At 38.6% G+C, this 13841-nt stretch overlaps 1 pseudogene; it reads left to right on the top strand.

The window, feature by feature from the left end:
• The first annotated feature begins 2983 nt into the window (after window positions 1–2983).
• LOC149220937 (uncharacterized) overlaps window positions 2984–13841 on the top strand; it is a 124664-nt pseudogene continuing 113806 nt past the window's right edge.

The raw sequence follows: 13841 nt of genomic DNA, 5'->3' as shown, positions 1-13841 counted from the left end.
GGTTTTCCTCAAATTACCAATGACATCACTACTATTACTTTGTCAGCAATAAAGTTGCATAATATGCAACATTTTGATGAGTCCTTTAATGAATTTTTGCACTGCTTGCATACTTTATCTCCAGATCTTATTCTTGAGCCCAAATGGAAAGAAATATTTGTGGCCTCTCTCCCTTAGTGGGTCTCCTCCTCAATTGTAAATAAGTTACCAGGAAAAGTTGGAGACTATATGTTTGGTATCATAAGACAAGCGGTTAAAGCAATCATTGTAGAGCTTTGCTCTCAAATGAAAATTGCCAGAGCAGCAACAAATCCAAAGAAACCACATGGTTACCAACAGCTTTGTAAGCAATGGAACCTTGGAAAGGCTGGTAATTCTGGGGGGAAAAGGCGCAGAACTCACAGATTTACAAAAAAGAATTCCCCGTCTTCCCAAGCCAAAGAAAAGAAAGACAAATCAAAGAAAAAAGTACCATATAGAAATAAGAAAGGGAGAATAAATTTCTTTGATTTACCTAGTAGCTGTGATGAAATTTTATCCTCTGATTCAGAAACAGATAATGATTTATACATGTCTTTCAGCTGTGGATCTGATGCAGCCATCATTTGTGTGAAGAGATTCCTACTTGTCTCTTCATGATATGTTGTCTTCATCATCCTGATTGCATTGCAACTGCATACATCAGGATCACTACAATCACAGTCTCTACATTCTGTACAATAGGGATCTCTGCTGAGTTCTTCATTAGAGGATTCATCAGAATGAACAAAATTTAAATCATTATTAATGGATCATTTGAAACAGGTACCTTCCTACTCAAAGAACTCTCCAAACAAACGATATGTACCTCCTGCATCTCTTTTCTTAGTAGAAGCCTTGATCAGGCAATTCAAAAATGAAAACTTTGGTGAAGATCTACCACAAACCTTGCCTAGTATTCACCAAGCCATAAAAGAGCTGAGAAAGACAGTAAAAGAAAATAAAAGGCTATGCATTGAAAACCATAATAATTTGACACTAAGATTGATGGATGTGAATATAGCCTCCTCTTCCAGCAATCCTCCAATCTCAGGGACATTGGAAAATTGGACACTCCACCAGACTCCCACCTCTGAAGAAATGGAAAAACCAGAAGGTGAGGGTGATAGATTAAATCCGAGTTGCAATATAGTGAATCAAGATGTCATGTACTGTGTAAAAATGAAAGTCAGGATTGGAACACAGTATGAATATTGGAAAGTTTTGATGGATACTGGTTCTAGACTTAACATTGTTAGTGACACAGTAGTCAGCATGCATCTCAGAAGACCAACTGCCTGCCCCAAGATGGTTACAGCGAGCGGAGACATCTGCACTAAATAAGAAGCAGAAGTAGATGTATTCTTGACAGAAGACACTGGAGTACCCCTTGTATGTCCGATAGTCCCAGGAATAGATTGTGCTATGTATCTTGGCACACCATTTTTCTAGAACTTCACTAAGCATGGAGCCAAGCTTGATACACAGTCCCAAAGGTATGGATATTTTATAAGCTTGGGTGATCGAGAAATATTTTTCCCTTTTATCAATTCAAATTCTCCAAACAGATTAAAAAGAATAGAAAGGATGGAGAATTTATTGGCAAAAATGGAAATAAAATAAAATAAAAAACACTCAAGACTGAAGAACTTTTAGATAATGGAAAATATTCAAAAGAAATAGCAGACCTCACTGCTAAATTTAAAGAATGATGTTCTGATGACCCTAATGCCTTTTGGCACATTCAAAAACATGCGATTGAGCTCCCGCTAAAAAAAGATTTCAGTGGCAAGCTCAGAAGATCTAAGGTTGTGCCAATGAATGAAGAACAAATGAAACTATGCAGGGAAGAAATTAAAGATCTTCGAAAGAGAGGTCTAATCAGGAAAAGTAAGAGCCCAAATGCTTGTTTTGCATTCTATGTAAATAAACATGTAGAGATTGCTAGAGGAAAACCCAGATTGGTAGTCAATTACAAACCTCTTACTAGCATTCTCGATTATGATGCTTATCCCTTGCCAAAACCATCCTCCATACTGGCCCAAATATCAAAATCCAAAGTATTCTCTAAATTCGACTTGAAGTCAGGATTTTGGTAGGTTGGCATCAACGAAGCAAACAAATGGAAGATAGCTTTCTCCGTTCCACAAGGGCATTATGAGTGGAACATCATGCCTTTTGGTCTCATCAATGCCGCCTCAACATTTCAAAGGATAATGGATGAAACCTTCGAAGGTATGGATGAATTTTTAAAGAAATATATTGATGATCTATTGATACATTCTGATAACATACAAGATCATATCAAACATCTAAAAATCTTCCTGAAAAGGGTCAAAGAAATGGGCGTAGTGTTATCTGCATCAAAGATGAAGCTTTTCAAAACCATGATAGACTTCCTGGGATACAATATCCAGTATGGCTCTTATACTGTGATTCAAAGAGGTCTTAATTTTGTTGATCATTTCCCAGATGAGATAACTGACAAGAATCAGTTACAAAGGTTTTTAGGAAGTATAAATTATATTTCAAAATTTCTGAGTCATTTCGCCCAAGAGAGGAAACTTTTGAATAAAAGACTCCAGAAAGACCCCATAGCTTGGACCGCTGAATGTACACAGGTTGTTAAAAGGATAAAATAGAGAGTCATAAATATCCAGCCTCTATCTCCCATCAGAGAAGAATGGGAAAAAATAATAATGACAGATGCAAGTCAAGCTAGTTGGGGTGCAGTACTATGTCAGAAAAATCCCAAAGAAAAGAAAGAGATAGAGGTATGCCAGTATGCCTCTGGACTCTGGGCCAAGAACCAGTTGAACTGGTCTAGTTTGAAGAAGGAACTCCGGCTGTTTGCCTTGGGATTGAGAAATTCAAAGATTTTGTGATTTACACCAAATTCACAGTCAAAACAGATTGTCAAGCACTCAAATATGCAATTCATAAGTGTGAATTTGAGGATGCAGCAATGGTTCGCTGGGTTATGCAACTCAGCCAGTATAATTTTGATATTGAGTTTGTAAAAGGGGATAAAAATAGTTTTGCTGACATGCTAAGCAGGGAATTTTTATCAGAGCATTCCATCCTTGCTCTGGATTGCAATTATATAAGAAGACATGATGAAACTGTTGAAATAGAAACGTCAGCTGGATGGATTTCGTATGATTTGGGAAAAGCTTTGCTAGATCATGATGATGATTTGCGACCAATAAAAGAAGTCAGGTATAGAACAGGTTTTCCTTATCTTTGGACAGATCCTCTGCTAGATGAATTAAATGATGAAGCCTTAGAGGCCTTGCATTATTTGAGACACATCGGAAGCATAGCTTACAGAGTTGAAAGGGATAATAAGGATGATAATCGAATCACAAGTTGCCATATAACATTTAGGAGATTTGATAATCATCTCAACAGATCCAACTATGATGAAGAATGCCAAAAATAGGCCTTTTATACAGGAATGAATCTCCAAAATTTTTCTACTAATCTCTTTTAATCCCTGCAGTTTTCTTTCTTATTTGAAGGAGTTCCAGTTGAAGATATGGAAGAAGATGATCCTCTCCCAGAATGGTTCATGGAATGGTGGAAGATATATGGCTTGTCACCCCTTATACTTAAACCATATTCTTTTATGCTACTCAAGATTCCGAGATTTAGTTCACAAAGTATGCTCGCGATAGAAGTTCTCTACAAAACAATAAAGGATCTATTGGACCTAGAAGATATAGATTTCAAGTGGTGTTAGAAGATGTGGCCATGTTTGATGGTTTGTAATGAATCACTATAAATCCAGATCAAATTCCACAAGTACAAATTATGCCGAATTCCATAGACAAGTAGGTCCAAATTCAAATCCATTCATGAATTTAAATTATCTGGACCTACCTAACCCACATAGTACAGCAGCCTGGGAATCAGAGAAAGAAGTATGGGCCCAATACTATTCAAACTATATGATTGAAAGATGGAATTACCAGTACTACACCCATCCTCAGATTGATTACTATACCTTTTAAGTGTCGTCTTTCCAACCGAATATGGTGTTGGACAAGCTTTCATGGGTTCCCTTGTCCTGGAATCTCCACTCTGTAATATTTGTACAAATGAGATTTGCAAATCTCAACTTTAGGTCTTTTCGATCTTTCGAGGGTTCTCTTTTGATGAATATCCTGTGTGTAAATAACTGTGTGTACTAGATTCAGTCCCCATATGCCTCTGGCTATCCGTAAAAGAAGAAGGGATGAGATAACATGGTACAGTTCCCCCATGCCCACATCTAGCTTTCGGCGATCTGATCAGACCCAATCAGCATCTTTCTTTTGAATCATTAGTTTGTACATTCTGCTTTCGGCAGTTCACGGATGCTTGTCCCCCTTGGCTAGTTCTATAAATATTTCGAACTAGAAGGTAAGGCTCATCTGGGAATTAAGAGTTTGAGAGTTTAGAGGTCGGAGTCGAACTTTCTCCTGCTCTACATCTGCGGACTCTTAGTCTGATCTGCTTGCACCACGAGATAAGTTCTATTCTGTAAATGGTTTGAGAAGCCTGCGCATTAGTACTTGATGCTAGTGTGAACCTAAAGTGGCCGAATCATATGTTGTTCTATGAGTCTATAAGTCTGATAAGTTTTTGAGACTGAGCCTGCACGTATACCAGGTAGCCTATGAAGTATCCATCATAACCAATGCAACCTGTTTCATCCATACCTACTACGCCTTTCATTACAACTTTACCACAATCGCAAACTCAGTTGATTGAATCTCAACTTTTGCAACCTGGTCCTTAGACCTCTAACCTTCAAGTGTTAGGTCCATAGACTCCGCCTTCTCAGGCCAGTTTACATTTAACTGGGATGACTCAAACTTATATTGGTCTAATTTATTCACAACTTGGTCAAAATTACATTGGTGGGAAACAACTGTTACATCAACAACCGTGGCAGCCATAATATCAATAACAACAATTCCAATAGTACCAAACTTATCCTAGACTTGGTCAACAAGCCTATGTTGGGTTTGGTCAACAACAAGCTTACCCAGCTCCTGGGTAAGAAGCCTATGTTGGGGTTTGGAGAACAACAAATTTATCTTGGTGCCAAACAACCACCTTATACTGGATATGCTCAACAAACCTATCCCTATCAAGGTTACCAGCATCAGATTCCTTATGCTGGTATGCAAAGGCCTATTGCCCAGGCAATTCCATCTTACCCTAGTTATGCTCAACCTGACCTAAATTGACAATTGCCTTTTGTTGCAACACTTGAATTACCAGATTTAAATTGGCTTACCAATGATCCCATTCTTTATGCACCTTGGTGGCCGGTGATTCCACACAAATTTTCTTCTAATATTCCTAAGTTCAATGGAAACCCCGGAGAAGCTCTATCGAATCACGTTATGACTTTTCATTTATGGTGTTCATCCAACTCCTTGCATGATGATTCAGTAAGACTACGTCTTTTCCAACGAACACTCACTAGTCTGGATGCAAAGTGGTATGTTGAATCACCACGAACTTCATTTGACAACTTCACATCCTTAGCCACTACTTTTTTAACCCACTTCTAGTTACACATCAGGTATGAAACTGGAACGGAAGTGTTGACCAACTTTAAACATGCCACTGCTACTCACATTTCCTATCATATTCATGAGTGGTGTCTGTTACAGATCCATTTGGGCACATCAAATCCCAACATCTAGATCAGTGTTTTAGGGCTCAAACCCTAATTTCAGTTGCTACATGCCCTAAACAAGTCACCCCTTTGAATGCCTCCTTCCCAGAAAGTTTCATGACCTAAGACATCCAGAAATGGTCTCTAAAGGGACCAACGTAGGTAGATACACTGCAAGGGTGCTTTGCAGAGTAGGTAGATACACTGCAAGGGTTCTTTGCAGAGTAGGTAGATACACTATCAGGGTGCTCCGTAGAGAACCTAAGCCCTCTTTAGGCTGCGTTGAGCGAATTTGAGTGAAATTCAATTGGGGTTTGGGGAATATTCTTATCTCTTGGAGTAATCTATAAGCTTCCCTCAGTTATCTACTCCTATGAGCTTGAAAATGGATGAGGAATGAGTTAAGTTGCATCCTATCCTCTCATCGCTTCCTCCATGGAACTAATTCTAAGTATGGAAGGTCATCCAATGCCACCATTAATGACAAAACCTCCTTCATCCTCCTATAACTTGACCACTCATCTAAGTGATCAGGGGCTGGCTGGACTATGTTGAATTGTAAGGAGATAATGCTACTATGAGATTTGGCTTTAAAGTAAGTGTTGTGATGCTACAGGTTTGTCATGCTTTTGATGTGATGTGGATGGGATCTAAGCTGGAGGAATGACTTTGAATCAAACACTGATGGTTGTAATTCCTTCTTCTATCTAATAAAGTGTTTGAACCTTTTTCCATATGTTGTTTTCTTTTATAATGCTTATATGTGTGAATTTCTTCTGATTCCTTTCATTTATATTCAATGGATCGTACGCTTTGATTGGTTTTTGTCTCCTGTTGTGTTTACAGGGTACTTCTCAAGCGGATTAAGTACGGGAAGGAGCAACAGAATCGATACAAGGGAGATGAGAGGAAAGTGGAACTACAAGTAGGAATTATATCTTCACATCTTATATGTTTATGGGAAAAGTCTAAAAGACATTAAACTGTTGTTCTAGGCACAACTACTTGTATAGTGAAATAGTGTTTATTCGAAGATGCTAAATTCTCCAAAACAATTTGTCAACTTCGCTGGGGAGCTATCACCTTTACTAGTAGCTTATTCACCTCCTAAGACATCCTTGTAGACTTTAATTGTGTTCATTGACTGTATTTCAGCTCTTTTGCGTTGAATTTTGGTAAAAAATTAAGGTTAGATGACTCTTGAGTGGCCTCTCAGAAATCAGCGCAGGCTTGGTCAGGGGACAGTGCTTTGTAGAGCACCCTTGAGTGAGAGATAGTGATTTGTAGTGCAGTTAGGCCCTATTTGACCTGCGATGATCAACCTTAGGTCAAATTCCCACCTTTGGAAAGTGGTTTTGCCAATTTTTCTTTGTTTTTTTGCTTGCTGATTGATCAATGAATGTTATGTCTCTGAGAACAAATTTTTATCCCCTTTGCCAACCCTAATTTGATTTGATTGATTAATGTTTCTTTAATTTTTTATTTGTTATTATCAGTCTATAGTCAAAGTTAGAATATAATTGATTAATCTTTGCTCAAAAGAAAGTGTCGTAAAGTCTTATTTTCCTTTGAATTAGAACTGTCGTAAAAGTCTTTGTTCTTATGAAAGATTGATTGATTGTATGTGCATGTTTCCTTTTTGTTCATCATAACATTAAGGGATTTGAAAAGAAAAACTTGCATCATTCATATTGTAGTTTGTGAATGCTTGAAAGGAATAGCTAGGGAAATTGCATTAGATGTGCTCTTTGCTCTTTGCCAAAAATCTGATTGCTCTATCCCTACTAGCTAAGGATTTTCATTGTTAAATTGAATGGAAAGAATTATTATCATATTAGTTGCATTTTAGGAATTGGAAACATACATCAAATGGTGAACCTTGAAAGGAAAATTCTTAAGAAGATCAACTTAAAATAAACATCAATTTACCTAATGGAGCATTGTCATTAACAAGAACATTTAGTGGTTCTAAGCTAGAGACATGTTTCGGCATCGTAAAACTAAGCAGTTATCACTAACTTGTTTGCAATACATCCAGAGTGTGGTACCTCATTCCATGTACGTGAGTATATCATAGCTCGTCCATGTACCTTCGGGTATATAGGGTGGTGTTACAATACATAAAGTATATGGGAATGCTCTCACTGTGCAGTTTTGCATTAGACAACACTTATACGGATTGGGCCTCCATGTACCTTCAAGTATATATGGGAGGACAACTCTAGGTTTCTATCCATCCTTAAGTAACCGAGTCAACCACCTTGTAAACTGTGATACACTGAACACAACATTCAGGGAGATTGCCTGCCCATACTTCTTGGTTCGCCAAGAGGTATTCTGCAGTTCACAGTTGCTTGGTAAACCTTTTGCCTAGATTATCCCTCTTTTGTTTTGTTATGTTACTTTGATTAAAATAAAATTAATTGACTGCGGATAACATCCTCCACGCTCACTCCTTAGTTGATCTTAGGTTGAAACATATGGCGACAAATCCAGAGTCTACCGATCAAGGAATTCCTTTTGATGGGAATCCTAGTCCTTTTCCTCCTTTTGGAAATATTGGTGCTCCATATATGGCTACATTATCCCTTCTGGGATTTACCATTGGCTTGCCAGTATGGTTTTTTTCAACCTCCTTGGTTCAAAATTTCGTGATTTCTCCGCAATCGAGTACACCTCCAACAGGACAAAATCAACCTCCAGTTGATCCTAAGGTTTACCCTTTGCCTTCTTCCTCGGTTGTTTCTTCCTCCCCTTATTCCTCTTCACCTGGTGAACGTATTGGTACTAGTAACTAGGTGGCTAAGAAGAAGAAGAAAGGGAAGAAGAAGAAGAAGAAGAAGAAAATTCAGTAGAGGGGCAACCAAGCAACCATTGCTTTGAATGCAACGTATGATGAGAAACCATCCATCAAGCCTCACAAAGTTCGATATCCATGCAAACTTTGTGCGAGAGACCATCTTCTTTGAAATTGTCCTGATATTCCTCAGATCTTAGAAGAATGGTCTTCTCATTCACATCATTCTGTGTCATCAAATTCTGGAGATCATGTTGGTGACACACCATCAACTAGTGGTAGTAAAGTTAATTTTCCCTGTAGGTCATGTGAAGGGAATCACCCCATTCACCTTTGTCCCTATCTGGACGAAGCCAAAAAAGTGTTGGATAACCACCCTGCTTCACCGCAATGACTTCCATATGGTTACAGGAAACTCTCCCTAAATCCTTCACTAGTTGATGAATTGACTAACAGAAATCAACCGTTGGTCAAACCCACTCTCTCTGAAAGTGAATCCTATGAGTCTATACCCGAACAAAATCAACAGGTCAAGGTACCAGTTGACCTGATTTCACCTTCAACTAATCATACCTTTCCCAAAGAGAGTGAATATGGTACCACTCAAGTTCTTTTTGTTTCTTCAGATTCCAATGAGCTTGGGGGCAGTCCTCCTATTCCATCAAGACAGGAGGAAAGTCCTCTAGTTCTCAGAGCTTAAGGGGTTAATTCTCCTGTTTCTATGGTACCCCTCCAAGTAGTCTAGTCACTTCCTTTTATTGGAATCAACTGGCAGGATTCTGCCTTCCTTCTTATGCGCCTTTCCAGATCATAGTACAAGTTTGTAATATGATTGTATCTGGCACTATTATAGATGATGGTGCATCAGTGAGTATCCTTTCCTCAATTGCTTGGCAAAAGCTTGGTTCGCCGCCACTTTTTCCTGTTACCCAGAATATGTTGGCTTTTAACAAAGGAACCAGTCAACCATTAGGGATCCTCCCTCAGTTACCTATTACTTTGGGAGGAAAAATCATTTATTTGAATGTGATGGTAGTCCCAGGCCATTTAGATTACAATTTACTTCTTGGGTGCGACTATGTTTATGACATGGGAGCTATTGTTTCAACACTCTTTTGAGTGATTTGGTTCTCGCATGAAGGTAGAATTGTCTCTGTTGACCTCATTTCATTTCCCGGTCCAAATAAGGCTCCTAGTCAACCATCTTCCCTAAATGGTCCTTTTGTACCAATGGTATCACCCCCACCATGGGTTAACTATGTGGCAACCTGTTCCATACCTACATCAACTGACGATCAATTTAGTGATGTTATACATCATGTACTAGGGGCATTGGAACCAGATCTCTCTTTCATGACCTCTTATGAGTTGTGATCCAAAGGTTCATGAGGATAGTTCCTTGTCTTTTGTCAACCTTGTTAAAAAATGAAACAAGGAAAATGAGGATAGTTCTTTTACTGTGTCAACCTCATTAAAAAATGAAACAGGCCCATGAGGATAGTTCCTTGTCTTGTGTCAACCTCGTTAAAAAATGAAACAAGGAAAATGAGGATAGTTCCTTATCTTGAGTCAACCTCGTTAAAAAATGAAACAAGGTTATTTGAACATAGTTCCTTGTCTTGTGTCAAGCTCATTAAAAAATGAAACAAGGTCCCAAGTTCTAAGTCAAGCCTTTGGTTAGATATCGTAAAATCCTAGTCGAGTCTTTCACTTGATCTCATAAAATAACCTTCATTCCATCCACTTGATAGCCATGAGTAGTCTACTTAGGTGAATGTAATGAAGCTTGGGGGGCATGCACCTCATGGTAAAGTTAAGTTTCCCTATAGGTTATGTGAAGGGAATCACCCCATTCACCTTTGTCCCTCTCTGGACGAAGCAAAAAGGGTGTTGGATAACCATCTTGCTTCACCGCAACGACTTCCATCTGGTTACAGGAGACTCTCCCTTTCGATCATTTGGAACCAGTTGCTGTCCTAGACACCACTCATTCCTCAAATTGCAGTCCTCTTTAAGCTCTTTTTAGACTCCCGGAATATGAAAAGATTGCTGAGCACTTGTCCTTTCCAGCTCGTTAATGGATTGGAAACGATATCTCTCTTGTATTATTTTACTCTTTTTCGGACTTGAGAGATTAATTTACAAAAAAAACTCGTGGATTTTTCTTTTTGTCCCTTTTCAAACTCTCTAAACATGAAAAGGACCGAGCTATCTTTGTTGTTAAACTCATTAAAAACATCAAATAGTGACAAACTTGTCCATCTAGACAAGACCGAGTTTCACCTTTGCTAGACTAGTTAAAACATCAAATAGTGATGGATTCACCCGAAGCGTGAAATTATACAACAAGCATTGTTATCCTCCTCAAGCTTGATAAAAATAAAGAGGTACTGGTCAGCAATAACTGGGGAAAATGGAAAAAGGGGAAAACCACTTTATGGTAGCAGGTCGCTCTTGAACATGACACTTTCACTCCATCACTGTGACTATTTGGGTTGAGTTATTAGCTTGATGGTTATCATATTGTTGGTCTATCATACCATCCATTGCTTTGTTTTGGGTCAATGCTACCAATTCACTTTAGTTTTGTTGACATGTTCAAGAGAAATCATCTAGTCAAAATCCATCTTTTGCAATACCATAAACCTTCATTTTCATGTTTGCCATTCTTGAAATTTGTGCCATCAGTCAAATTCCATCTCTAAAATCATTACACTCGTTTCGTATCATTGATGTGGGATACATCAAGGCCCTCTTGCAATGAGTCACTTCTTGTCGACATCAACTCATTATCCAAGAAGTTGCCTTAGAAACACCCATTCAGTACCTTAAGGCTCGCATACATCAATGGCAGGTTTCTCACTTTCAGTGATAGGCATACATCAATGGCCTTCAACCAAAAGACTTTGTATGGTGTTCGACATCAAATCATCCATTCACACCATGCAGAATGTACTGCAGTACCTTGAGGATCATTATCATTATCATTGATTTCTCTCGCATCTGTTAACATCTTAGATCATCGGCTGGTAATCATATGGTGTCTTACCATGTTCGACTTCAGATAACATATTCACATGGTTAGACTCGTACTTAATCGAACAGTTGAATGATATTGAAGACCCCGGATCTAGTTTCATCCATCTAGGCTGTGATATCAGGAGTACTAAATCATATGTACAATGGCTTTACATTGATAGTCATTCCGATCATGGGTCTATATCTGTAGACAACTGTTTATGTACATGTAATGAAAGTTTATAAGCTAAGCATGGATATGCCTTCCCTCAGCAATTCATGTAAAATCAAATATCATGACATATGTATTGTAATTGATGCAGGTCATGTTCCACTTCGATACCTCCTCATCACATCATAAAGCATTTCATTCGAAATTGGCATTTTTCCAACTTCATGCTTTAGGGGGCAGCTATTACAGATCCATTTGGGCACTTCAAATCCCAACATCCATATTAGTGTTTTAGGGCTCATAAAACCCTAATTTCAGTTGCTACATGCCCTAAATAGGTCACCCCTTTGAATGCCTCCTTCCCAGAAAGTTTCATGACCTAAGACATCCAGAAATGGTCTCTAAAGGGACCAGCACAGGTAGATACACTACCAGGGTGCTCTGCAGCGCAGGTAGATACACTATCAAGGTGCTCTGCAGAGAACCTAAGCCCTCTTTAGGCTACACTGGGCGAATTTGAGTGAAATTCAATTGGGGTTTGGGGAATATTCTTATCTCTTGGAGTCATCTAGAAGCTTCCCTCAATTATCTACTCCTATGAGCTCGAAAATGGATGAGGAATGAGTTAAGGTGCATCCTATCCTCTCATCCCTTCCTCCATGGAACTAATTCTAAGTATGGAAGGCCATTCAATGCCACCATTAATGACAAAACCTCCTTCATCCTCCTATAAATTAACCACTCATCTAAGTGATTAGGGGCTGGCTGGACTATGTTGAATTGTAAGGAGATAATGCTGCTATGAGATTTGGCTTTGAAGCAAGTGTTGTGATGCTACAAGTTTGTCATGATTTTGATGTGATGTGGATGGGATCCAAGCTGGAGGAATGACTTTGAATTAGACACTGATGGTTGTAATTCCTTCTTCTATCTAATAAAGTGTTTGAACCTTTTTCCATATGTTGTGTTCTTTCATAATGCTTATATGTGTGAATTTCTTCTGATTCCTTTCATTTATATTCAATGGATTGTATGCTTTGATTGGTTTTTGTCTTCTGTTGTGTTTACAGGGTACTTCTCAAGCGGATTAAGTATGGGAAGGAGCGACGGAATCGATACAAGGGAGATGAGAGGAAAGCGGAACTATAGGTAGGCCTTCTATCTTCTCATCTTATATATTGTTTATAGGAAAAGTCTAAAACACTTTAAATTGTTGTTCTAGGCACAACTACTTGTCTAGTGAATTAGTGTTTCTCCATAGATGCTAAATTCTCCAAAACACTATCGTCATCATCAAATGGTCAAAACTTTTGTTCCTGATCAGCTTTTAGTTGAGTGGTTTATCAAATCCTTGTTGCCATCTATCACCGAGGATGTGGCTAAAGGAGGAGTTGTTACCAAAGAGCAAGTAATTACTCATGCCCAATACTTAGACTTGATTTACACCCAGTCTGGCACGCTCTATGATAAGATTCCAAAGGCACCTAGACCAGCTTTTACTGTTCCACCACCTCCATCTAGTAAGGACTCTCATGCTTGTGATAGTGTGATAGGTTCTTCAAGCACTCAAACAACATGTAGACCATAAAGTCAAAAACTTGCTTTCGAAATAAATGTTGTGACATCTGATAAAGGTAAAAATGAAAAGCAACCTGGAAGCAAGAAAAAGGGGAAAACCAAAAAGAAACAAAATTATCTCCCTCAAGAGAAATCATCTGATTCCTCTTCTTTGGCTAGGAAACCTCGTTACCCATGTCTAATTTGTAATGATGAGTACTTTACGTGAGACTTTCCTCACTGATCCGAAGTCTCAAAACTTCTTAAGACTTTTAGTACATCCATTGTGTTGACAGACCATTTTCCAAACCCAGAGACTCATTTGGTTGCTATAGATCATGCTTCCACTTCACAAGTGCTCATGCTATCCCCCACTAAACCTAAGACTGATGTTTTGGTGACTACATGAAGTAAAGATTACGGTAATCCACTGTTATCATCGAATAATCAGGCTACAGATCAACCCAATACTTCGACTTCAACTTCATCTGACTCCATTCCACCACCCATTGCACCAGAGTTAACAATAAAACCACCTAAGGGAGTTGTTCATAAATATACATTCAACCCTTGAGCTCGAGCAGCACAAAATTATAACATAGTAG

This window comes from Pinus tabuliformis, chromosome Q (genome assembly GCF_031772625.1).
Source record: "Pinus tabuliformis cultivar Carrire ecotype Pingquan chromosome Q, CPIR1, whole genome shotgun sequence".
Classification (NCBI taxonomy): domain Eukaryota; kingdom Viridiplantae; phylum Streptophyta; class Pinopsida; order Pinales; family Pinaceae; genus Pinus; species Pinus tabuliformis.
This window is presented reverse-complemented; position numbering and strand designations above follow the sequence as displayed.